Source organism: Centroberyx affinis, unplaced genomic scaffold, assembly GCF_046629955.1.
Source record: "Centroberyx affinis isolate AG114_WGS23_722 - 3 ecotype Tasmania unplaced genomic scaffold, CSIRO-AGI_Caff_v1 ptg001777l_1, whole genome shotgun sequence".
Taxonomy (NCBI): Eukaryota; Metazoa; Chordata; class Actinopteri; order Beryciformes; family Berycidae; genus Centroberyx; species Centroberyx affinis.
Window position 1 is genome coordinate 42,077 of NW_027280170.1, and position 5,424 is coordinate 47,500.

Here is a 5,424-nt window from a genome sequence, read left to right on the forward strand (position 1 = left end):
CACACACACACACACACACAATAAAAAACCCACACAAAACACCACACACACTTGAACCGCACGCACACTCTAACCCCCCCTCCCCGCCCTCTCTCTCTCTCTCTCTCTCTCTCTCTCTCTCTCTCTCTCTCTCACACACACACACACACACACACACACACACTGCCCCCCCCCCCTCGGAGGGCAGGGCTAACTGAGCTGCATCATGCCCAGATCACCGCTGCACAAAGAAAACTCTCCATCCAGCCGCTTTAACATGTAAGTCTTCAGCCTTTAAACCCATTTCTGCTGCTTGAATCCACACTTTACCCGCTGTGCGTCTGTGTGTGTGTGTGTGTGTGTGGGCGCGTGTGTGTGTGGTGTGTGCGTAAGTATGTGTCCGTGTGTGTGTGTGTGTGCTGTATCTCTGGCTGAGGGGAACAGACGGCTGGAAACTTCGGAAAGTTTCCCAAACTAGCTGCCGACATCTGCCGAGCCGCTTTCCCCGCTTTAAGAGCTTACTGGGCGGACTGGTTTCTAATGGTTTCGCTGGTGGGAAAGACAGACAGACAGAGAGAGAGACAGAGAGGGGGAGAGAGAGAGACAGACAGGAGAGGGGGTGGATCACTCTTTAAGGAGGAACAAACTGTCTTCCGCACTTTCTGACTGTCTGTCTCTCTGCTGTGGCTAAACTCACTATTACACATCCTATAGTACTCCTATAGTATTCTTATAGGGACTGTAGAAGTCTGTCTATGGTACTTTTATCTTATATAGTATCACTATAATATCCCTATAGTATTCTTATATTATTAATTTAGAGAATTATAGTGCGCCTGTACTCAGTAGTGAGTTTTTGGTGACTTTCTCCCATGGTGCCTCTATAATATTCCTATAGTATTTGGTATTGGATGGGATCATGTATCTTTATGATGTTCCTATAGTATTTGCTCTGTATGGGACAGGATGTCTGTAATGCTCTTGGTTGGGGAATAACGGGTTGAGTCTGAAACACAGAACTGGAAACACATTATTATACATACACACACACACACACGTTCCTGGAGGGCTGGGAGAGAGACAGAGAGAGAGAGAGAGAGAGAGAGAGACGGAGAGAGAGAGAGACAGAGAGACGGAGAGAGAGAGAGAGACATAGAGAGAGAGAGAGAGAGATCTAGGGATGGTGGCATTGTGGTGAGCGAGGGAAATGTCCTCCTATCTATTTGGACGGTTGTAATTATAGAGGCAGCCAGTCCTGATTCTATATCTGAACTACAGCAACAGATTGTTAGAAACCTGTCTGTCTGTCTGTCTGTCTGTCTGTCTGTCTGTCTGTCTGTCTGCCTGTCTGTCTGTCCGTCTGTCTGTCTGCCTGTCTGTCTGTCTGTCTGTCTGTCCGTCCGTCTGTCTGTCTGCCTGTCTGTCTGTCTGTCTGTCTGTCTGCCTGTCTGTCTGTCTGTCTGTGTGAGTCTGTGTAGTTCTCTAAAGTGAATGAGAAGCCTGCTGGTGGTTTTGCCCCGGCCTGCTGCTGGCGTCACCAACCTCACTAACTTACTAACAGTGTGTGTGTGTGTGTGTGTGTGTGTGTGTGTGTGTGTGCATGAGATAAGGACATGATGGCTGGGAGAGCTGATAGTCTGCTGCTCTCCAGTCTTCTTGATGTCTGTATCTCTAGTAGCAGTAGTAATAGTAGCAGCAGCGGTAGCCTTCAAATTGGTTAAAATTATCCCTAGTTACTGCCTAGCAACTGCTACAGTATGTCCGGTCAGAACACAAGAATTAAATGTCCAAGGTTGAGGAAACTTTAATAAATCCCAATCACCAGTCCACTTCACACCTCACTTTCCAAGTGTTGTGGTAACACTTTACACTAAGTTAAGGGTTAGTTAATGCTTAGTAAGCATTTAATGCTTAGTAAGCATTAACTAACTCTTAATTAAGAGTTAACTAATGTGTAATTAACTAATGGTGTTCGTGTTAACTAAGGTATTAATTTATACATTATTTAATGTTTATAGATGATGACTATTAAATAATGTATAAATTAATACCTTAGTTAACATGAACACCATTAGTAAATGATTACCAGACACATTAATTAACTGTTAATTAAGGGTGTGTTAATGCTTATTAAGCATTAACTAACCCTTAACCTAGTGACCCGTATTGTAAAGTGTTACCAGTGTTGCTTACTAGGTGTGGTTTTCTTAGCTGCACGTACAAACAAACACTTAAAGGTTGGAGTCGGCTAAGACCTGGTAGAGCAAACAGCAGCACAACAGCACACCATGAAATAGAGGACTGAACTGGCCCTTATGAGTCCTAATTTGGGTGACTGCAACTCTGCCTAATTTAAATGTCCATGGGGGGCACCAAATGACTGCCTGGAAATTATGAATAGCTGGTCTTTAACGGTTCCCACTGACCAGAGAGCTCATGGAAACTCGCATCACCACAGACCCAACTGCCAAGTCCTCTTTGTCCTTTTGCCACTTGTGGCGGGTCTGACGGCCAGGTAAGCAATTACGGGTGAAGCAGTTCCAGAACTGATCACTGAGAATTTGGCTGTGTCTCCACCTTTTCCTACTCAGCAAATCAGACTCTGGATAGACCACCTGTGGCAGGGCAGAGTCGGCAGCTTGGGCTCCAAGTGTGGTATGAAGGGCTGCTTTGATGGACCTGATCTCTCTTTCCCAGGATCCACCAAAGTGGGGAGCATTGGGTGGATTAAAGCAGAACTCTACCTGATGTGCGGCCAGTTGGTCTTTCAGGGATGGTGTTCTGAAAGCTTCTTGTATGTCCCTATTGCCACTTTTGAAATTGGTCCCCTGATCTGATAAGACTTCATGAGGTTTTCCTCACCTGGAATGACTCAGAATGACTCAGGTTGCCACAAGAACTCAGGGCCTCGACTCCAGCGGTTACATCCCTTGATCTGAGACAGTATCCTGCCATGTGTAATGTCATCCGTGGTGTTATTCTGCGAGTTAACATAGCACCATGCTTGTGGATCTGTGAGCTCCTGTATCTCAGAAATCCTTGTGCCAACAAACACCTTGAACTTGCAGGACTCTGACTGGAGTCAGGTCAGGACCGTAGAGGAGTCTGTCCAATAGGTGATGTTGTGGATCTCTAATGTAAGCTCTTTCTTCAGGACTACTGCCAGCTGGCCAGCTGTCAGAGCTGCACAGAGTTCTGATCTGGGCATAGATTGTTGCCTCGTTGGTTCTACTCTGGATTTCACAGCTAGGAAAGCCACCTTCCGTGCAGAGATAGCCTACTGAACCATATCAAGTCAGGGCTTGTGTAGCACCTAGGCAGTGAGATTTCTGACAGTTGTGGAGGCTCATTCTCCTAGACAGGCCAAGCATTAAACAGGTCGTCAGGTAGACTCCCGCTTCTTGTCCCAGAGCCTATGTAGGAGGATCTTCGCCCGAGTAACATATGGGCATATAAAGCCCAGGGGATCAAATTGGCTGGCAAGAACTTAGTAGATGTTGCGCATAGTGGGAACAACTTTCCCCATTTGGCCTTGCTTGTGAGTGTGTCTAAGAGATACTGCCACACCAACCCGGGCGAACTCTTGAGGTTCTGAACCATCCTGGGTGAACCACAGCTGGCTACCGTCTGACCTGGACTCAGGAGGCAGATGGCTTATGACCTCTGGATGGTTACTGGCCCACTGGCATAGGTCAAATCCATCATCTTGCAGCTTGTTGGCTAGATCTTTGGCTTCAGACTCTGCAGGTAGGCTTTGCAGCCAATTATCTACATAAAAGCAGCGCCCCGCTTAAGTGCCCACTTCCTCCTCAGGCTTACTGTGGTCCCTCATATGCTTTTGTAGGGCAAACGTCGCACAGCAGGGGCTACAGTTTGACCCGAAAGGCAACACCTGCCACTGATACACATCGGGGTGGTCCTTTTTGTTCATATCTCACCATATGAACCTGAGCAGCATTCCTTATATGTCACTGCTTATCACTGCTGCATGCTCTCAGAAGCGTAGGAGGACTCCGAGCAGGGTTGCTCCCAATGTCGGCCTGGGATGGAAGTGCTCATTCAGACTTTGGCCCTTGTAACTGAAGGAGCAGTTGAAGACAGATTTGTTTTTTTGCATTGTGATGTACCATATGGTGAGGAATATACCACCCTGAGCTGTGAGCAACAACTGGTGGTGGAACTCTCTCCAATTGGATAAAATTCTCCATAGATACTGCCAAGAAACCTCTACAGTATGTCTGGTCAGAACACAAGCATTCAATGTCACCAGTCCACTTCACACCTCACTTTCCACATGTTGCTTACCAGGTGTGGTTTCTTAGCTGCACGCACAAACAAACACTTAAAGAGGACAGAACTGGCTCGTATGGGTCCTGTCCTGTTGAAGTTCCCTTGAGCAAGGCACCAAACCCTCCTTGCTCACTCAGTGTAATTCTATCAGGATAATAGTGTCAGATAAATGCAATGTTGTCTCTGTGTTCGCCGTCATTTTCCCCAAAACAAACATATGAATTCCTCTGATTGGCTGAACAGAAGTTGACAACTTTGTCCGTCCAGAAAAAGTTCAACAGGGTTGAACTTTCTGTTTGTCAAAATGGAAATCTGACAGACGCATCACCAGCCTGTCTGTCTGTCTGTCTGTCTGTCTCTCTCTTTCTCTCTTTCTCTCTCTCTCTTTCTCTCTGTGTCTCTTTGCCACAGCAGCTGTTTTCCATTCTAGATGACTGTTGTCACAGAGGTCAGAGAGACAGAGAGAGAGAGCGACAGAAAGAGAGAGACAGAGAGAGAGAGACAGAGAGAGAGACAGGAAGTAGCCGTGTGTTCTTGTTGGTCTTCCCTCAGCACAGGAAACCACATGACCTTTAAGCCTGTTACTCCCCCAACACCTCTCCATACCCAAAAATAACACACACACACACACACACACACACACACACACACACACACCCCATGACTCAGCTAATAGTCATTAATCCCCCCCACTGCCCCCCGAAACTATTTACAGTCACTCACTCGATCTCTCTCTCTCTCTCCCTCTCTCTCTCTCTCTCTCTCTCTCTCTCTCTCTCTTTCTCTTTAATGGTGACCTCATGCTGCACCAGGAGGCGGCTATAAAAACATCACAGATTTTTGAACAGTCCCACCCCTCCGCCCCCTCCCATCAAATCAAACTGCCTTTCTCTCCCTAACTGATCTCCCATTGGTTTAAACTTTTGAATGATAGCCTACCTCCCTGCGCTAAGCCCCGCCCCAGCATCCTGTTTCAACAGGAAATGCATCACATTAAGGAAGCAAGAAGCTCCCAACAGCATGTGTGTAAAATTGTCCCCCGTCTGCTCCAATCTGAGACATTGAGCCATTTCTTATGGAGTTTCTCCAGGACATGCTAGGTCAAAATGTCTGCAAGACAAACAGTATGAACTTACTGAATAAGATGTTTGTTAT

At 46.7% G+C, this 5,424-nt stretch overlaps 1 protein-coding gene across 1 annotated transcript in view; it reads left to right on the forward strand.

Annotated features, from left to right (window-relative positions):
• The first annotated feature begins 202 nt into the window (after positions 1-202).
• Positions 203-5,424, forward strand: part of LOC139652274 (CMP-N-acetylneuraminate-beta-galactosamide-alpha-2,3-sialyltransferase 2-like) — a 27,575-nt gene continuing 22,353 nt past the window's right edge. Inside the window, exon 1 of the mRNA XM_071529287.1 lies at positions 203-258. The gene's annotated coding sequence lies outside the window, so the exon portion shown is untranslated. The remainder of the gene's footprint in view (positions 259-5,424) is intronic.